The sequence below is a fragment of the Hibiscus syriacus genome, unplaced genomic scaffold, assembly GCF_006381635.1.
Source record: "Hibiscus syriacus cultivar Baekdansim isolate YM2019G1 unplaced genomic scaffold, ASM638163v2 tig00110151_pilon, whole genome shotgun sequence".
Classification (NCBI taxonomy): domain Eukaryota; kingdom Viridiplantae; phylum Streptophyta; class Magnoliopsida; order Malvales; family Malvaceae; genus Hibiscus; species Hibiscus syriacus.
The window spans coordinates 1783899-1806575 of record NW_024062603.1 but is presented as its reverse complement, the minus strand read 5'-3'; the positions used below and the strand labels follow the sequence as shown (position 1 = coordinate 1806575).

General features: G+C 40.3%; 1 non-coding gene and 3 pseudogenes across 1 annotated transcript; 1 reads left to right on the top strand and 3 right to left on the bottom strand.

The window, feature by feature from the left end:
* The first annotated feature begins 11490 nt into the window (after positions 1-11490).
* Positions 11491-15220, top strand: LOC120215660 (annotated as a pseudogene).
* Positions 13148-13302, bottom strand: LOC120215680 (annotated as a pseudogene).
* A 2184-nt stretch (positions 15221-17404) lies between the features above and the next one.
* LOC120215682 lies at positions 17405-20668 on the bottom strand. The gene has a single exon (XR_005524987.1). It is a non-coding gene; the product is annotated as a 28S ribosomal RNA (ribosomal RNA).
* A 227-nt stretch (positions 20669-20895) lies between these two features.
* Positions 20896-21051, bottom strand: LOC120215684 (annotated as a pseudogene).
* Between the last annotated feature and the right edge of the window lie 1626 nt (positions 21052-22677).

Here is a 22677-nt window from a genome sequence, read left to right as displayed (position 1 = left end):
ACAAGAAGAAGAGAAAAGCAAAATAAGTGTGAAAAAAGTAGGAACCAATGAAAAACAAAGCATCAAACAGCAAAAGGCACTAAAAGCAACGGCAGTATCGTCCAGGCAATATTACCTAGTGTTCATATTAATACCTCGGGTTTTGAAACACATGTCGAACATGCAATATTACCATACAACAAAGCAGTAGACATTCATAATATATCATATTACCGAACGTACAACACCCAAATGCAATATTAGCAGTATGTCAATATTACCGTACATACTATATTGATACCCACATGAAAACGTAACAAGCATTAAGTTTTGACGTGCCTATTCACAGAAAAGATATAGTTTAGCATCAAACCCAAGGTCATAATATTTACATATAAAGTATACTAAAGAGACAGATATAGATGTCAGACAAATAAAATATCACAAATTACATGCTATAGACATATTTACTTATGTATGCTGGCTTGACTTATGAGTTTTCTAGAAATTGTGATCTTAAAACTCGAAAGTCATTTCAGATTACAAAATATAAACAAATACTTAATTTGCACATTCATACTTAGTATTTGGAGACATATGGATTCGTGTGGTTGGCTCAACAGGGTAGCTTCTAGAGCACTTTGATTGAAGTCAAACCGACTACTAAATATTTGCAAACCTTAAACCAAAAGTAATGATTGAAACTAGATTTCATGATTCTATATATCAATTAATGAGATAACCTAATATAGCTGCAATCTAACTGAGGTAGCTTACATAAGTATAATACAAATCATAAAAATCATACGTACTGTTGTATACAAGAATTGGCAGCTCCTGCTACATATGGTTTTCTTTACCCTAACATGATATTAAATTAGGCGGAAATACCCATGTGTTTTGCAGAAAAGAATCTGATACTCAATGAACAAAGCATTAAAAAAAAACAGTGTAGGGTAGATACTTACCAGCAATGACAGAAATATCATAATTACCCATACGTTCATGAAGATTTGGTTTAAGTAAGAGAATATGTTAACATACAAAGAAAAGGCTGTTGAAAAGTGTTAGTGTTGTTAGGACCGTCGGCGCACCCCATGGCGCAGCGGAAACAAAACTCGACGGTCTCACCAGCGATCCAAGTACGAAAAACCGAAATCGGAGGAATAGATGCGAATACAGTGGGTTCCTTGAAAAACAGCAAGAACAACAGTGAATACGGTGGTGTAGATCGATTCGATCGAAAGCCTCCCGAAATCACGTCTCGGCCTCTACTCAGTTCACCGATTGAGAATATTTGTTTTCCCAAAAATTGTTTTGAGAGAAAACGCTGAAGTGTTTTTCTGTGTGTGCAAATGGCTGCTAGACCTAACACACACTTTTATATCCATTACCTAACATCTTAGGGTTTTTAAAGTTATTTAAATTAATAAATAAATATTATTAATTAATTCAACTTAAATATACATTAAAGACTTATAATCAAATTACACATCTTTAATGTTTACTTAAATATTTATTTAATTATTCTGAATTTATATATATCATTAAAAGAGTTGTAATATAAATTACATTCTTTTAATGCTTACTTAATATATTCGGATAATTAAATTCATATGTATATCAAATATACATATATTAACTTTAGATATATTTAGTAACGTACACAAATTGTACATCTTTGCTCATTTCAATCCTGGGTGTGACCTGTAGGTTCTTAACATTATAGTAATTATTAGAACAATTCTAAAATTACATGCAATGAGTGACATCTAGCATATATCTTGTCACCTAAGTTACAAGAAAATATGATTCGACATATCATCTTGGTGATTAACTCTTTTATGTATTACATCCTTATGTTCTTTATATCTAGAATAGGCACAAGTCTTGGAATAGTCACACTTGTATAGCCCATCTATTGTTTCTTGATATCTAGAGTAGACTTTGATTAACGAATAGTTTGTGATATCTCATATCAACTTATTCAAGCATGGCCATGCGTTTCTAGTCTCATTCAATCAAGTGGCCTCTGATATATTTCCTATTATGTAGGAAGGACATATCCTATCTTAATCATACACACCCACTACATATTGATATATATTCAATACAGTCTTTATAGAGCAACCAGTTACAGAGCTTGTTTAACTGCATCAAAACAAAACAATATATGTTGGGATAGTATTGATCTCAAGTTTGAGAATCATATAGTTATCACCATGAGCAATGTTATGACTGTCACATAATAATCCAGACATATGCTCATGTGGGTCAATCCAATACATTATTCTCTAACAATATAATCATATATCAATTCTGACATCTCTATGTCAATGACAACTCGTTGTCATCAATCAATAACATGTCAGTCTTAAGCGTATTATTATTGTCCATGCCCATAATAATACTTGACTAGGGATCTTTTAATAATAACAATTATGTCATTACATGGACTTTATTATCTTCCAGTTTATGTTAAACACATATATAACTGAAAAATAGCGGCAATGCTTTTATTGAATAAAATCGGTAAATAAAAGTATATTACAATCATCATATGATTGGTCTTTGGGCATACTCTACAATCTCCCCACTAGCACTAAGACTAATCACTCACATATCTAATACCGAGTGGCTCAGTGTGACGATCATGCCTCTGCTATGTAAGAGGCTTCATCAAGCGATCAATAATGTTGTCATTTGTGTGTACTCTACATATTTCCACATCTCCTCGATCAATGATCTCTCAAATGAGATGAAAGCACCTAAGAATAGTTTGGATCATTAATGAGATATGGGTTCCTTTGCTTGTACAGTGGCTATTATTGTCACAACAAAGTTCTACAACATCTGATATGCTGGGAACAACCCCTAATTCCATTATAAATCTCTTGATCCATACAACCTCTTTTGCTGCTTCACTGGCTGCAATGTATTCAGCCTCTGTTGTAGAATCAGCTAATGTGTCTTGCTTCAAACTTTTCCAGCTCACAGCACCTCCATTAGGAAAAAACACAAAACCCGATTACAATCATGAGTCATCCTTGTCAGTTTGGAAACTGGCATCAGTATAACCTTTTATACAAAGCTCTTCCTCCCCTCCATAGACAAGAAATTTATCCTTAGTTCTTCTTAAGTACTTAAGGATATTTTTAACCGCAACCCAATGATTTTCACTAGGGTTCTCTTGATACCTACTCATCATGCTTAAAGCATACGATACATCTGGTCGAGTACATATCATGGCATACATGATAGAACCAATAGCCGAAGCATATGAAATCTTATTTATTCATTCCCTTTCTTGTGGAGTTGAAGGAAACATTTCATTCGAAAGAGAAATGCCATGTCTCATAGGCAAAAATCCTTTCTTGGATTCTTCCATACTGAACCTTTTCAGCACTTTGTCTATATATGTACTTTGACTTAGACCTAAAAGTCGTCTTGATCTATCTCTATAGATCTTAACTCCTAAGATATACGCTGCCTCACCCAAATCTTTCATAGAAAAACAACTACTTAACCAAGTCTTAATAGACTGTAAGGTAGGTATATCATTTCCTATGATGAGTATGTCGTCTACATATAAGATTAGAAAGAAAAATAATGCTCCCACTAACCTTCTTATAAACACAAGGCTCATCTTCATTTATAATAAAATCAAACTCTTTGATTGCATCATTGAAACGAAGATTCCAGCTTCGAGAAGCTTGCTTTAGCCCATAAATAGACCTCTGTAGCTTACAATCCTTTCCAGTATTTCATGGAAAGACAAAACCTTCTGGTTGTGTCATACACATCGTCTTCAAGTTTTCCATTAAGGAAGGCGGTTTTAACGTCCATTTTCCAGATTTCAATCATGAAATGCGGCTATTGCAAGCAAGATCCGATGGACTTAAACATAGCTACAAGGGAGAATGTTTCGTCATAGTCTACACCATGAACTTGTCGAAAACCTTTAGCAACTAATCGCCCCTTGTATGTTTTACATTACCATCTATGTCGGTTTTCTTCTTGAAAACCCATTTACACCCTATAGGTTTGACCCCTTCAGGTGGTTCAACCAAAGTCTATACTTGGTTTCCTGACATGGAATCCATCTCAGATCTCATGGCTTCAAGCCATTTCTCATAGTCTGGGCTAGATGCTACCTCTTGATAAGTCATAAGCTCATCTTGATCCATAAGAAGAACATCTCCACGTGTTGTAACGAGAAATCCAAATCTCTCAGGGGCACGATGTTCTCTTGTGGATCTACGCAGTGATTGTGTTTCTAAATCTGTTGAATGCTCCTCAACAACTTGTGAAACATGCTCAACTTCAGGTTCATTTATATGTTTCTCTTGAACTTCTCCAAGTTCAATATTTCTACCATTCCCTTTCTTTGAGAGAATTCTCTTTCGAGAAAAACTCTTGTTCGAGGAATAAACACTATGTTCTCGTTAGGGTTGAAGAAATAATATCCCTTAGTTTCTTTAGGATATCCAATAAATATACACTTATGAGATTTAGGTTCAAGCTTTGTGGACATCTGATGTTTTATATATGCTTCACAACCCCAAATCTTCATAAAAGACATACTAGGATGTTTCCCAGTCCATATCTCGTATGGTGTCTTTTGAATCGATTTAGATGGAACACAATTTAGTGTGAAAGTAGATGTTTCAAGTGCATGTCCCCAAAAAGAAGTTGGAAGATCACTATGACTCATCATCGATCGAACCATGTCTAACAATGTTTGATTCCTTCTTTCAAAAACCCCATTCCACTATGGTATACCAGGTAGTGTAAGTTGTGAGACAATCCCACATTCTTTTAGGAGTTCACCAAACTCTATGCTTAAGTATTCTCTACCTCGATCTGATCGAAGTGCCTTAATACTCTAGCCTAATTGATTTTGTACTTCATTTTTAAATTCCTTAAACTTTTCAAGGGCTTCAGATTTATGGCGCATAAGATAAATATACCCATACCGATTGAAGTCATCGGTAAAAGTAATGAAGTAATGGAATCCACCTCTGGCTTTTGTATTCATTGGTTCACATACATCACTATGTATTAACCCTAATAAATCACTTGCTCTCTCACCTTTACTATTAAAAGGAGATTTAGTCATTTTTCCCAACAAGCAAGATTCACATACATCATATTGTTCGAAAACAAATGAATCTAAGAATCCATCTTTATGGAGTTTTGATACGCGTTTCTCACTTACATGGCCTAAACGACAATGCCAAAGATAAGTTTGATTCGAGTCATTTGTTTTTGATCTCTTAGTATTTATGTTATAAATGGTGTTTTCTTGATCCAAAATATAGAGACCATTAACCAATTGTGCCGAACCATAAAAAACACTATCGAGATAAAAAGAACAACAATTATTCTTAATAATAATCTCAAAACCAATCTTGTCCAAACATGAAATAGAAATAATGTTCTTAGTCAACTAGGCACATAATAACAATCCTCTAAATTTAAATCAAGTCCACTAAGTAAAGATAAAACATATGTCCCTATAGCTAATGCAACAACTCTTGCTCCATTAATTGTGCCAAACCATAAAAACACTATCGAGATAAAAGAACAACAATTATTCTTAATAATAATCTCAAAAACCAATCTTGTCCAAACATGAAATAGAAATAATGTTCTTAGTCAACTAGGCACTAATACAATCCTCTAAATTTAAATCAAGTCCACTAAGTAAAGATAAAACATATGTCCCTATAGCTAATGCAACAACTCTTGCTCCATTTCCCACTCGTAGGTCCACGTCTCCTTTAGCCAGATTCCTTCTCTTTTGCAGTCCCTGTATAGAAGTACAAATATGAGAACCATAATCGGTATATAATACCCAAGAAGTAGATGTTGACAAATTAACATCAATAACATAAGTACCTGAAACAAACATTCCGTTTGCTTTTGCCTTCTTGACCTCTTCAAGGTAAACAGGGCAAATTCTATTCTAGTGTCCGATCTTATCGCAATGGAAACATTTTCCTTCTTTGCTAACTCTCCCTTTGGGTTTCAATGCATTTTTCCCCTTTTGGCTTGATCTTACCATTACCCTTTGACTTTGCCACTACCTTTTTCTTTCCATTTCCTTTGTCCTCATGGACCATCAGAATGGGCTTAGGTCCAACCTTTTTCATGTTACTTTCAGCAATTCATAACATGCCAAGTAATTGTGGCAAAGTCTTGTTAATTTCATTCATGTTGAAATAAAGAAAAATGGCTAAAGTTATCTGGCAACGATTGCAGGATAACATCTGTAGCCAATTCGTCTTTAAGAGGAAATCCCAGCTTTTCCAACGTTTGGATGTAGCCCATCATCTTGATGACATGAGCTCCTATAGGAGTTCCCTCTATCATTTTACATTGAAATAGAGCTTTAGAGGTCTCATATCTCTCTTGACATGCTTGCCCTTCATATATTTCTTTGAGATTTCGAATCATCTCATATGCAACCATGTCCTCATGTTGCTTCTGAAGCTCATGAGTCATGGTGGCAAGCATTAGACATCCAACATCTAACATATCATCCATATGTTTCTTGAATTTGTCTTTATCAGCTCTCAATGACATATTCCTTCCTTTCCTGTTTGAGAACATTCTCAAATTACGAAACCAGTCAAGGAAGTTTATGCCATTAAGTTTATCCTTCTCAAGTAGTGATCGCAGTGATAAAGTGTTGTTTTCCATTAAATCTACAACAACGAAAATATTAAAGTAAGTGAATTTATCGAATTAAAATTTATAAATAAGAATTATTTACAAATTACTCCCACTATTTATTCAAAATTAAAAACCCTCTATGTTTTAATTTCGGAAAAATTCAACGAAAATTTTCTAGTGGGTGAGGGTTCGCAATACATCAATTTCCTAAAACTTTGGCTTTTCTTTTAGAATAGTGATTATTTAGGTAAGTAACACTTTACTAGTTACATCTTATGTAACTCCTCATTTTGGTGAACAACTTTTGTTCAAGTCATCACTTATCCAAATATTAACCTCTAGGCTTCTAATCCTATTAGAATAACCTAGCTAAGTATTACCAATATTTCAACCGTTGAATATCACTTGCTTATTCTTCGTTTAAACCAATATAGATTTATGTGCCAATGCTTTGGCAAAGCCCACACAAATCGATCAAGCCTTAACGAGGGTAAATATCGGACGGTTAAGTTAACTTAGATTATAAAGAGGGATTTGCGTAATTATCTCATCATTATTCATTTTAATATTAGGCCCTTATTGATCTCATCAATTTTATTCTTATTTTATCATTTGATGCATTGCATATATAACAAATATAGTATAAATAAGATGAAATGGTTATAGCCCAAACAATGACTAAGGTGGCCCATCCCAAGCAATGGGAGAACCAGAACCCTAAAGCTTAAGACTGCTCTCTAGGTATCTTCTCGCCATTCGTCTGCTCCTTGTGAATCTTCATATGTTTATAATTTTAAAAGAAACTCGTTTAACATACGAGGGAGTAAGATGAGAAGAGAAATACAACAGAGATATAGAAAGGCACGGCTCGTAGACTGTATTTCAAAATAAACCATTGTAAATTAAACAAGGGCTAACCATGCATATCAAACACCGTGCAAAACAAAACATATATATATTACACGTTGTTACCCCTTTGTTAAAATATTAATATGGGCCTTCAATTTGAAAAACAATACTTCTGTTTCCATGGAAAAACTTCATGATTTGATAATAATTATCAACAGAATCGTTCCTTTGGGATTTTCAATCCCGAAGGTTTTCTGCATCGAACAACCATTGTTCCACTACCAAACGCGATCCACTATCGCAATCCCACAATCATCCAGCAACAATCGATTCAAAAACAATTAACAAATTAACATATTAATCGTTGCAGTTATCGATTTGAACAATGATATCAACATATTTACGGAAATTGATAAAACTAGAACATGCATCTCATACATATCGCATCAGCCAAAATTTAACCCAATTTCAGATCATACAAGTGGCTCTGATGCCACTGTTCACCAGCGCCACCCCATGGTGCAACGAAAACAAAATTCGACGGTCTCACCAGCGATCCAAGTATGAAAAACCGAAATCGGGAGAAAGAGATGCGAATACTTACAGTGGGTTCCTTGAAAAACAACAAGAACAACAGTGAATACGGTGGTGTAGATCGAATCGAATCGAAAGCCTCCACGAAATCACGTCGGCCTCTACTCATTCACCCGATTGAGAGCAGTATTTGTTTTCCAAAAACTATTTTGAGAGAAAACGCTGAAGGTTTTTGTGTGTGTGGTTGCAAAATGGACTGCTAGACCTAACACACCCTTTTATATCAATTACCTAACATCTTAGGGTTTAAAGTTATTTGAATTAATAAATAAAATTATTTAATTAATTCAACTTAAATATACATTAAAATATAATCTGAATTACAATCTTTAATGTTTACTTAAAATATTATTTAATTATTCCGAATTATATATATATCAATTAAAAGAGTTGTAATATAAATTACATTCTTTTAATGCTTACTTAATATATTTGGGATAATTAAATTCATATGTATATCAAATATACATATCTTAACTTTAGATATATTTTAGTAACGTACAACAAATTGTACATCTTTTCTCATTTCAATCCTAGGGTGTGACCCTGTAGGTTCTTGTAACGTTAGTAGTAATTATTAAAATAATTCTAAAATTACATACAATGAGTGACATCTAGCAATATATCATTGTCACCTAAGTTTCAAGAAAATATGATTCGACATATCATCTTGGTGATTAACTCTTTTATGTATTACATCCTTATGTCATTTCTATCTAGAATACTCACACTTGTATATTCTATCTATTGTTTCTTGATATCTAGAGTAGACTTTAATTAACGAATAGTTTGTGATATCTCATATACACTTATTCGAGCATGGCCATGCGTTTCTAGTCTCACTCAATCAAGTGGCCTGTGATATATTTCCTATTATGTAGGAAGGACATACAATCTTAATCACACAACCACTACATATATTGATATATATCATTGCAGTCTTTATAGAGCAACCAGTTACGGAGCTTGTTTAACTGCATCAAAACATACAACAATATATGTTGGGATAGTATTGATCTTAAGTATGAGGATCATACATATAGTTATCACCATGAGCAATGTTATGACTGTCACATAATAATCCAAGACATATGCTCATGGTGGGTCAATCCAATACATTGTTCTCTAACATTATAATCATGTATCAATTCTGACATCTCTATGTCAATGGCAACTCGTTGTCATCAATCAATAACATGTTACTCTTAAGCGTATTATTATTGTCCATGCCTATAATAATACTTGACTAGGGATCTTTTAATAATAACAATTATGTCATTACATGAACTTTATTATCTTACAGTTTATGTTAAACGCATATATAACTGAAAATAATTGCGGCAATGCCTTTATTCAATAGAATCGATAAATAAAAGTATTATTACAATCCATATGATGGTCTTTAGGCATACTCTAACAGTTGTACACATAAACTGTGCAACTAATGCTGCCTTCAACTTAAAATTGCAGTCCCCCCAACCCCACCTCCCAAAGGGGGGAAAAACACAATCATAATAATAGTTAACATTCACAAAAGCCAGAATTTGCATAATTTTTACTTGACAAACTGCCTACTTGTCAATATATTCAATTAGGGCATATCTAACAAACATGATATAACCCCGTACATAAGATAACCGGGTGCTATCAGTTGATGGAACAAGGGGGATTTCACGTCTAATTGAACATTAAGATACTAGAAATTCCTTAGGTTTTTCCAACTCTAGGAACAAGTTAACAATGAACAACAATTTAACTCATGAAGTGTAGTAAGATCGTACAGTGTTACATAACAGTAGTACTATAACGCATTTGAACCTACCAGTAAACAGCTTCGCTTCCCACTTGAGCAAGAATTTGGTGTAAATATAACCATCTGTTTGTTGTTCTGGAAATTAACTGCGTAGATTGAAAGGCGAAAATTGAAAATAGAAATCCCATGTTTTAGCAAATACATAAAGAAATATAAATTTACCTTTTGACAAACAGAATCGGAAGTTGCAGGAAAACCCCCAAAAACGAATCAAATCAATAGTTTTACTCCTTTAAGGTTGCATCGGAATAGGAGATTCTCGGAAAACCTTCACTGCAAATTTCAAACATTGGTTCAATGAGGGTGAATTTTTTCGCGGGGAGGATATAGTGAGAGGAATATAAAACCATTTTTTGGTTTATTACAAAACAATGAGTTTAGCACTAAATGGTTTAAATTCAAACGCTGCGTTTCAAAACTTTGAATGGCCATAACTTCGCCTACGATGGTCCGATTGAGTTGATTGTTTTTTGAATCTATGTATTTTTTTAGATCTGCATACTGGCAAGGATTCGAAGGCGCCTTATCTCAATTTTCGTTCTGAAACGCTTTATTTTAGTTTTTAATTTTAAATTTTTTGATATTTTTTAATAATTTTAAATCTTTCGGTCCAATTTTTTCCACCTTATCGGACGTAAAAACTTATTTTCTTTGCATCAAATTATGTCTTTCCCCACTGATTCTGCCAAGCCCGTTCCCTTGGTTGTGGTTTCGCTAGATAGTAGACAGGGACAGTGAGAATCTCGTTAATCCATTCATGTGTGTCACTAATTAGATGACGAGGCATTTTGTTACCTTAAGAGAGTCATAGTTACTCCCTCCGTTTACCAGCGCTTGGTTGAATTTCTTCACTTTGACATTCAGGGCACTGGGAAGAAATCACATTGAGTGAGCATCCGCAGGACCATCACAATGCTCTGTTTTAATTAAATAGTCGGATTCCGCTTGTCCGTACCAGTTCTGAGTAGAGTGTTCATCGCTCGGAGAAAGCCCCTGAAGGAGCCGTTCCTAGTCCATCCCCCGATTGGCACGCAGTAACCCGCTCTCGCCGTGGGAACAGCTTGAGCAATGCACCGACAGCCGACAGGTTCAGGACTGAGACCCTCGTGTCCATCCCTCATAGCCAATCCTTTTCTCGAGGTTGCGGATCCATTTTGCCAACTTCCTTTGCCTATGTTGTTCACCTTGGAGATCTGATGCGGTTATGAGTACGACCAGGTGCGGATAACACTCGGTCCTCTGGATTTTAAAGGGTCGTGGGTGCGGTGCTCTTCTAACTACTGGACCCTACCTCCGTCTGAGTTGTTTCTAGGGTAGGCAGGCCGTTAAACAGAAAAGATAACTCCTTCGCGAGGCCCTCAACAATGTCTCTGGACTCCCAAATGTTACCATCATCCGTCATATTCAGGTTCAAGAATTTTAATCTGATTCCCTTTCGAAGCTTGCGTGGAACACACTATCGGACGGGCTTCGCCCGTCTCTTAGGATCGACTAACCCATCTGCAAGTGTCGTTCAAATTGAACCTTTCCCCTATTTGGCCTTCAAAGTTCTCATTTGAATATTTGCTACTACCACCATGATCTGTACTACGGCCGCTCTGCCCAGTGTCACGCCCCAGGTTTTACGGCGACCGCCGCGCCCTCATACTCATAGGGGCCTGGTCCTTGCCTCGAAGGCAGGGTACAGGTCACACGCTTAAGTGTCATCCATTTTTTAGGCTAGTTGATCCAGTAGGTGAGTTGTCACACTCTCCTAAGCGAATTTCGACTTCCATGACCACCATCCTACTCTCTTAATCGACTAACACCCTTTGTGGGTTCTAGTTAGCACGTAGTTGGGCATCGTAACCTGGATTTCAGTTCATCATGCATCATCATTTCTGCCCACTTAGAGCTCTTAATTCTATGGCACAGCTAAATGAAGCAGTCGTGTCGTCCTGCCTATTTAAAGTTTAAGAATAGGTCGAGGGCGTTGTAACCCTGATACCTCTAATCATTACCTTTACCTGATAGAACTCGCTAAGGGATCCAACTATCCTGAGGGAAACTTCGGAGGGAACTATCTACTAGACGGTTTGATTAGTCTTTCGCCTCTATACCCAAGTCAGACGAACGATTTGCACATTAGTACCACTGCGGGCCTCCACCAAAGTTTCCTCTGGCTTCGCCCCACTCAAGCATAGTTCACCATCTTTTGAGTCCCGAAAAGCATACTCTCACTCGAACCCTTCTCAAAAGATCAAGGTCGGTTGGCGGTGCACCCATGAAGGATCTCGCTAATAAGCTTCATTATGCCTTACGTTTTTTTCTGCCCGTTGACTTGCACACATGTCAGACTCCTTGGTCCGTGTTTTAAGATGGGTTAGATGGAGAGCCCGTAGGTTGACTCCCTGAGCACACTTATGCTGAAACACACTGAGACGACACGTATCGGGTTCCAAGATCGAGGTGACGACGTCTCCACAGGCATATCAAAGGCCCGTGCTTGGGTCCCTACTACGATCCACGTCGATCCACATCCCGAGTAGATCGGCATACTAGTTATCGCTGTTCCACATCCAACCGGGCCGCATCACCGGCCCCCATCTACTTCTCTCCTGACAATTTCAACCACTCTTTGACACTCTTTTCAAAGTCCTTTTCATCTTTCCCTCATTGTTCTTGCTCGCTATCGGTCTCTCACCGTATTTAGCTTTGGATAGAATTTACCGCTCGATTAGGGTTGTATTCCTAAATAATCTTACTCATAGATAACGCCTCGTGGTACTACAGGGTCAGGCAAGACGGGCTCTCACCCTCTACGGTGCCCCTTTTAAGGGGACTTGGGCTCAGTCCGTCATTGAGGACGCTTCTCCAAACTGCAATTCAGATGTCGATGGTGACAAATTATCAAGATGGGCTCTTCCCGGTTCGCTCAGCATTACTAAAGGAATCCTTGTAAGTTTGTTTTCCTCCACTTATTGATATGCTTAAATTCAACGGGTATTCCCGCCTGACCTATGGTCACGATGTGAGCAATACAAGTGCGAAGCTATTCGGTTTAGAGAGTCTAGATCGACGAGAGTGCATGACTCAAAATGAGATTGCTCAAGGCATTACCACCGATCGTCATGGCATATGACGTCGTGTAATCAATTATAGTCAAACCGTGAGCAGTTTGCGCACTTGAGGCTAATTTACGCCCACACCTTGACCAATACCCTATGATTTGGGTTAGGATGGGGCAACAATGCATGACACCTAGGGAGACATGACCTCAGCCTAACGGCTTGGGACAAACATGCGTTCAAAGACTCGATGGTTCTCGGTATTCTACAATTCACACCAAGTATAGTATTTCGCTACTTTCTTCATTGATGCGAGAGACGAGATATCTGTTGTTGAGAGTCATTTTTTTTCTCATGACAAAGTTATTGTATCTATGTCGCACACACACCAAGAACAGGGCGAGGACAATATACAACCGCCGTTTGATTCCAATTCCTAGGTGCGATTCAAAATGAGGGTTATTCAGTTTACCTCAGAGACACCGGGTCGTGCCACCCAATAGTTCAAAGTGCATACCGGAGCAAGCGATCCTAGTGCTCCGAGACATGGAGGGGTCAAGGGGCAATGACACAACCAAGTCACCTCCAGGTGTTGTTTGATAACGTGTTCGCGGGTTGTTCTGCTAGGTAGGTTCAACTACGGAAACATTGTTACTACTTCTTATTCCTCTAAATGATAAGGTTCAATGGAATTCTCGCGATGTCACTGGTAGCGAACCACCTACGTCGCCGCAATCCAAGCACTTCACCGGATCATTCAATTGGTAGGAGCAACGGGCGGTGTGTACAAAGGGCAGGGACGTAGTCAACACAAGCTGATAACTCGTGCTTACTATAAATTCCTCATTGAAGACCAACAATTGCAATGATCTATCCCCATCATGATGAGATTTCAAAGATTACCTGGGCTTGTCAGCTAAGGCTATAGACTCGTTGAATACATCAGTGCAGCGCGCGTATAGCCCAGAACATCTAAGGGCATCACAGACCTGTTATTGCCTCAAACTTTGTTGGCCTAAGTGGCCATAGTCCCTCTAAGAAGCTAGCCACGGAGGATCACCTCCATATAACTAGTTAGCAGGATGAGGTCTCGTTCGTTAACGGAATTAACTAGACAAATCGCTCTACTAACTAAGAATGGCCTTGCACCACCACCCATAGAATCAAGAAAGAGCTTTCAGTATATGAATCCTTACTATGTCTGAACCTAGTAAGTTTCCCCGTGTTGATTCAAATTAACCAGAAGGCTCCACTCCTGGTGGTGCGCTTCTATCAATTCCTTTAAGTTTCAGCCTTGCGACCATACTCCCCCTGAAACCCAAAGACTTTGATTTTTCATAAGGTGTCGGTGGAGTCCTAAAAGCAACATCTGTCGATCCCTGGTTGGCATCGTTTATGGTTGAGACTATGACGATATATGATCATGTTCGAGCCCCCAACTTTCATTCTTGGTTAATGAAAACATCAATGGAAAATGCTTTCGCAGTTGTTCGTCTTTTATAAATCCAATAATTTTAATTATGACTATGAAATACGAATGCCCTCGACTGTCCCTGTTAATCATTACTCTGATCTTGAAGGCCAACACAATAGGATCGAAATCTTGTGATGTTATCAAATACTAATGTATACAAGCGTTAGCATGTTTTGAGCACTCTAATTTCTTCAAAGTAACAGCGCTGGAGGAATGACCAGGCCAATCAAGGCCAAGAGCGCATCGCCGGCAGTAGGGATGAACAGACCGATACTCATCGTGAGGCATACCGACCGACCCACCCTACGTCCAACAACGAGCTTTTTAACTGCAACAACTTAAATATACGCTATTGAAGCTGGAATTACCGCGGCTACTGGCACCAGACATGCCCTCCAATGGATCCTCGTTAAGGGATTTAGATTGTACTGATTCCAATTATCAGACTCGTAGAGCCCGATATTGTTATTTATTATCACTACCTCCTCGTCTCAAGATTGGGTAATTTGCCAGCCTGCTTCCTTCCTTGGATGTGGTAGCCATTTTCAGGCTCTCTGTCTGGAATCGAACCCTAATTCTCCCTCACCTTTCACCACCATAGTAGGTCACTATCCTACCATCGAAAGTTTATACGACAGAAATTTGAATTATGTAGCACGGATACTGTCGACACACATAACCATATCACCACACATATGCCCATTACGTAAGAGTAGTAGCATCCATGACCATCGATCCACAATACACACGACCAATGACTTGGCTGAGGAGCGGAGGAAACAATGAACTAGGGCACACCAAAACCACTTGGCACGAAAACTAACAGAGGCAAGTATACCTAGCAATTTCCAATCTCGTAGGCAACCAATAGTAATAAGATGTTTTGGTTCAAATAGTTTACGGCTTTTTGCGGAGCTTTTTTTTTTTGGTATGGCCTTTTTTAAGTTAAAGGGAAAGGGTTGTCCTTTTTCCTGGGAGTAGAGAAGGGTTTTTTTGAAGGAGTTCTTTAAGTTTGAGTGGAGGGAAAGGCTGGCCTATTGCTTTGATGAGGGGTGGGCTTGCAGCATAACCCGCTTGGGGCTTCAATCTAGTCTGATACGTACCCCTGAATGTATTATCTCTCTCCCCCAATAGGTCGTTGCCATTAAAAGACTTGGTAATGGGTTACAAATGTCTCGGCAAGTAACACATATCCAATAGAGCACGCAAACTAAACAAAAGTGATGAGCGGTTATCGAGTTTGGCCGGACATGGAAGGACAATGACTAATGCGCATGTAGGTGCCACACCACTTTGAGTTGATACGCACCGACCATTCACACGATCATGTCCTTCCGGCAACCATGTTCGAATAGCCCCACCAGTGATGGGGGCAAACATGTGCTAGTGCTAGGCACTGCCTCGCCCCCATGGGGTGCGGGGGTGGGATGGGGTACCAGGACATTACCCTCTAAAGAGCTAAAAAATTAGGCAAAATACTACCAATAGACATTGAAATGTCTGAAACAAGGACACTTCCTCCATCACCCTTCTTGTGGCCACCCAATGGCTTGTTTCCTGACCATGACGTGCATGGCTCCTGAATCCAAGTGCGTACCTACAAGTATTGTTCGTTGGTTTTACTCTTCATCGAGGCAATCATCGATGTCCCAATCGGCATTAGCGCTTTCAGAATTCCCTATTTCCATGGGGGAGGAAGTCAATTTCCATAATTGGAGTCTTATCTTGATTGAAGACCACAACTAATGTCTATTTTTTACTATTATTCATCGAGGCCATGCATAAATTTAAACTCATGGGACAGTAGTGCTTTTCGAATTATCCATTTCCACGGGGGAGGGGTGGGGCGTTTTCCATTGTTTGGGCCTTATCGGAGCTCCGATTGTGTCTCACTAGAGCATCGGTAGCACCATCAGGAACCTTTTCGGTGGTGAAGGGCACCGATGGCCGGTATGGGGTAATAGGTTACGTTGGGTCATGTTGTGGTCGTAATCCCAAGAGACCCTGTCGGGGCCTCAAGAATCATCCCCCTAAAAGAGCTAAAAAAACTTAGGCAAATGCTACTAGTAGACATTATAATGTCTGAAATGCGGACACTTCCTTTCCCACACCTGGGGGCCGTACGGCCTGGCCAACGCTGTGCGAGGCTCCCGTACCCAGCGCTCGATTCTGTGCAACACTCTTGCACCAATAGCATAGGGTTACAATGATTACCGAGGCACCCATCGGGGGTTATCGATTATGTCCGAGGCTCCCGTACCCAATGCTCAATTCTATGCGGAACTCTCGTACTAATAGCCTATGACTGTCGATGGTTACCGAGGCATCCGTTGGGGGTTCCTGATGGTAACCATAATCTCTCACCCAATGATCAATTATGTGCGACACTCCCACACCAATATCATGGGGTTGCCAATGGTGATCGAGGCTCCCACACTAACACTCAGTTCTGTGCAGAACTCCCAAACCAATGGTCTAGGGTTGCCAATGGTTTCTGAGATACTCGTCTGGGGTTTCCATGGGTGACCAAGACACCCGTCTGGGATACCAGATGGTGGCGAAACAATAACCTCCTCCTGTCAATGGTAACGGGGGCCACCCACCTGAGATTGTCGATGGTGACCGAGACTCACACAGATTGGGGCGTGATGGTGATCGACTCTTCCCCACCAAAGGGCATGCTTATTGCCTGATGTTGTGCGAGTCTCCAGGACCCATGGACGTGCTTCTTACCCGATGTTGTGCGAGCCTACCACACAAACATGCTTAGAACCGTCGATGGGGTTTTTTCAAGTACCATGACAAAATTTTCCTAACTCATTGAACTTATAGATGGAAGAAGATTAAAGTAGATGTGGTTTTGGATTAGAACCCTCGTGCCTTAGAAATGATGGAGGGTCCTCGTTCCCTCTTGTCGAACCCCTGGATTTCCATGGCTTTTTAATGAGGATATGAACGATGGGGGAAGGGACAAATCGAAGCGACAAAGAGTCGAATCTCAGTGGATCATGGTAGTAAGGCTACTCTGCCACTGACAATACCCCATCGCGTATTTAAGTCATCTGTAAAGGATTCTACCTGCCGCTTGGTAGAAATTACATTCCAGGGAGGCACCGCGACTTGTCTGATACGCGTGCAGCACCCACGACATGAGCCCTTGGGGGTCAACGCCCCTACTACGGGTCGGTAATCGGGCGACGGGCACATGAGTCACTTCTAGCTCAGATTCTGACTTAGAAGCGTTCTGTCATAATCCATCGCACGGTAGCTTCGCACCATTGGCTTTTCAACCAAGGGCGATGACCAATTGTGCGAATCAATGGTTCCTCTCATACTATGTTGAATTACTATTATGACGACCATCAGTAGGGTAAAACTAACATGTCTCACGATGGTCTAAACCCAACACTTGGTAATTGTGCTTCACAATGATAGGAAGAGCGGACATCGAAGGATCAAAAAGCAATGTCCCTATGAATGCTTGGCTACCACAAGCCAGTTATCCATGTGCTAACTTTTCTGACACCTCTAGCTTCAAATTTTGAAGGTCAAAGGATCAATAGGTCACGCTTTCATGGTTCATATTTATACTGGAAATCAGAATAAAACGAGCTTTTACCCTTTTCCACATGAGATTTGTGTTCTCTTTGAGATTATCTTAGGACAACAGCATTATCTTTTAACAGATGTGTCACCCCAGCCAAACTCCCCACCTGATAATGTCTTCGCCCAGATCGACCAACAAAAGTCAGCCTTGGGTCCAAAAAGAGGGGTCGTTCCTTACTTCCAATTCACTGAATAAGTAAGATAACATTAATAGTAGTGTTATTTCAATTTATCCCTAGAGCTCCCACTTATCCTACACCTCTCAAGTCATTTCACAAAGTCAGACTAAAGTCAAGCTCAACAGGGTCTTCTTTCCCCGCTGATTCTGCCAAACTCGTTCCCTTGGATGTGGTTTCACTGGATAATAGGCAGGGACAGTGGGAATCTCGTTAATCCTTTAATGAATTCCACTAATTAGATGACAAGGCATTTGGTTACCTTAAGAGAGTCATAGTTACTCCCGCCTTTTACCTGCGCTTGGTTGAATTTTTTCACTTTGACATTCATAGCACTGGGCAGAATCACATTGCGTGAGCATCCGCAGAGACCATCACAATGCTTTGTTTTAATTAAATAATTATATTAGCCTAGTCCGTACCAATTCTGAGTTGACTATTCGTTTCCCGAGGAAGAACACCGAAGGAGCCGTTCCCAGTCCGTCCCCTGATCAGCACGCGATGACCCGCTTTCGCTGCGGGAATAGTTTCAGCAATGCACCGGCAGCCAACGAGTTCGGGACTGGGACCCCCGTGCCCAACCCTTAGAACCAATCCTCTTCCCAGGATGTGGATCCATTTTGCTGACTTCCCTTGCCTACATTGTTCCATCGACAAGAGGTTGTTCACCGTGGAGACCTGATGCGGTTATGAGTATGATCGAGCGCGGATGATACTCGGCCTTTCGACCGCTGGAGCCTACCTCCGATTGAGCCATTTCTAGGGTGGACAGGCAGTTAAACAGAAAAGATAACTCTTCCCGAGGCCCCCTCCGACATCTTCAGACTCTTTAATGTTACTGTCAGCCGTCGTGTCCCGATTTAGGAACTTTAACTCGATCCTCTTTCGAAGCTCACACGGAACGTGCTATCGGACGTGTTTCCCCCATCTCTTAGGATCGACTAACCCATGTGCAAGTGTCGTTCATATGGAACCTTTCCCTTTTTTGGCCTTCAAAGTTTTCATTTGAATATTTGGTACTACCACCGAGATCTGTACTGACAGATGCTCTGCTAGGGCTCACGTACCAGGTTTTACAGCGACCGCTGCACCCTCATACTCATCAAGGCCTTCCCTTTACCCCAACGATCAGATATAAGTCCCGTGCTTAAGCGCTATCCATTTTTGGGGCTACTTGATTCGGTAGGTGAGTTTTTACACACTCCTTAGTGGATTTCAACTTCCATGACCACCTTCCTGCTATCTTAATTGACCAATACCCTTTGGGGGTTATAGGTTAGCGTGTAGTTGGGCTCAATAACCTTGCTTTCGGTTCATCTAGTATCGCCAGTTCTGCTTACAAAAATGGTCTACTTGGAGCTCTCGATTCCATGAAATGGCTCAATGAAGCAGTCGTACCATCCAATCTATTTAAAGTTTGAGAATAGATCGAGGGCATTGGGCCCCCATTGCCTCTAATCATTGGCTTTACCTGATAGAACTCGTAAAGGGCTATAACTATCCTGAGGGAAACTTTGGAGGGAACTAGCTACTAGATGGTTTGATTAGTCTTTCACCCCTATACCCAAGTCAGACGAATGATTTGCACGTCAGAATCGTTGCGGGCCTTCACCAGTTTCCACTGGCTTCGCCATACTCAGTCATATTTTACCATCTTTCGGGTCCCGATAGGCATGTTCTCACTCGGCCCTTCTGAGAATATCAACTTCAGTCGGCAGTGCACCCGTGACGGATTCTGCTAATTAGCTTCCTTGAGCCTTACAGGGTTTTTGCCTATTGAATCGTACACATGTTAGACTCCTTGGTTTGTGTTGCAAGAAGGGTCGGATGGGGAGCTCGCAGGCGAAGCCCTGAGTAGGCTTATGCCGAAACGAGCCAAGACGGTGAGTGTTAGGTTCCATAATCGAGGTAACGACTTCTCTGTAGCGTATAAATGGCCCGTTCTTATGCCGCCACTACGATCCACGTCAATCCACGTCTCGAGCTGATCTCCGGACTGGTTGTCGTCATTCTACATCCGATCGGGGTGCATCATCGGCTTTTTTCCGCTTCTCTACTATAATTTCAAGCACTCTTTTGATAATTTCAAGCACTCTTTGACTCTCTTTTCAAAGTCCTTTTCATGTTTTCCTCGCGGTACTTGTTCGTTATCGGTCTCTCACCCGTATTTAGCCTTAGACGAATTTACCGCCTGAGTAAGGCATCATTCCCAAACAAAATGACTCGTAGACAGTGACTCGTGGTGCGACAGGGTCCGGGCGTGATGGGGCTTTCACATTCTATCACTAAGGATGCTTCTCCAGACTATAATTCAGACACCGAGGGCGACCGATTATAGAGTTGGGTTCTTCCCGGTTTGCTCGCTGTTACTGACAGAATCCTAGTAAGTTTGTTTTCCTCTTCTTATTGATATGCTTAAATTCAGCGGGTAATCCCGCCTGACCTGGGGTCATAATGCAAGCATCACAAATACGATACCAAGAGGATCAGAGAGTCCAAATTAATGAGCGTGCATGACAAAATGAGGTTACTCAAGGCATTACCACCGATCGTCATGACACCATGACGCCGTGTACTCAATTTTAGGCCAACTATGAGGTGTCTACGCACAGGAGTCCAATTTATGCCCACACCTCGACTGAACCCTATGGTTCAAGTTAGGATGGGGGCAACGATACGTGACACCCAGGTAGATGTGTCCTCATCCTAACGGTTTGAACGTAACTTGCATTCAAAGACTCGATGGTTCATGGGATTTATTCAATTCACACCAAGTATCATATTTCGCTACATTCTTCATCGATGCGAGAGCCGAGATATTCGTTACCGAGAAACATTTTTTTCACGACAAAGCAATCGTATATATAATGCACGCACACAGCAAAGGGGCAAGGACAAGACATGATCACCTTTTTATTCCAATTCCTTGGCGCGATTTAGGCCTGGGGTTGTTCGTTTTGCCTAGGAGACACCGGGTCATACCGTTCAACAGCCCAAAGTGCGTGCCGGAGCAAGCGATCCCAGTACTCCAAGACATGGGAGGTCGAGGGGCAATGACGCAACAAGACCCCCTCCACTTGCTGTTCGATAATGTGTTCACGGGTTATTTTGCTAGGCTTCGACAATTATCCTTCTGCATGTTCATCTATGGAAACCTTGTTACGACTTGTTCCTCCTATAAATATTAAGGTTCAATGGACTTCTCGCAATGTCGTGGGTAGCGAACCACCCACGTCGCCGCAATGCACACACTTCCTAGGATCATTCAATCGGTAGAGCGAAGGGCGATGCGTACAAAGGGCTGGGACGTAGTCAACGCGAGTTGATAACTCGTGATTACTATAAATTCCTCGTTGAAGACCAACAATTGCAATGATCTATCCCCAACATGATAAAATTTCAAAGATTACGTGGGCCTGTCAACCAAGGCTATAGACTTGTTGAATATATTAGTATAGGGTGCGTGCGGCCCAGAACATCTAAGGGTATCACAGACCTGTTACTGCCTCAAACTTCCTTGGCCTAAGCGGCCATAGTCCCTCTAAAAAGCTAGCCATGAAGGATCACCTCCGTGTAGGTAGTTAGTAGGATGTGGTCTAGTTCATTAATGGAAGTAACCAAACAAATTACTCCATAAACTAAGAACGACTATGCACTACCACCCATAGAATCAATAAAGAGCTCTTAGTGTGTCAATCCTTACATTATCTGGACCTGATAAGCTTCCCCGTGTTAAGTTAAATAAAGCTGCAGGCTCAACTCTTGGTGGTTCCCTTCCGTCAATTCCTTTAAGTTTCATACTTGCGACCATACTCCCTCTATAACCCAAAGACTTTGATTTCTCATAAGGTATCGACGGAGTTCTAAAATAAACATCCAGTGATCCCTATCGGCATCTTTTATGGTTAAGACTAGGACGATATTTGATCGTCTTCTAGCCCCCAACTTTTGTTCTTGATTAACGAAAACATCATTGGAAAATGCTTTCGCAGTTGTCCTTCTTTCATAAATCAAAGAATTTCACCTCTGACTATGAAATAATAAAGCCCCTGACTGTCCCCGTAAATCATTACTCTGATCCCGAAGGCCAACACAATAGGATCGAAATCCTATGATATTATCCCATGTTAATGTATACAAGTGTAGGCCTACTTTGAGAACTCTAATTTCTTCAAAGTAACTGCGTCAAAGGAACGACCCGACCAATTAAGGCCAAGAGTGCATCGCCGACAGTAGGGATGAGCAGACCGTTGCTCACCGTGAGGCGGACCGATCGAGCCACCCCTAGGTCACAACTACGAGCTTTTTAACTGCAATAAATTAAATATATACTTTTAGAGATGGAATTATTACAATTGTTGGCACCAAACTTTCCCTCAAATTGATCCTAGTAGAGCCTAGTATTATTATTTATTGTCACTATCTCCCCGTGTCAGGATTGGGTAATTTGCGCTCCTGCTA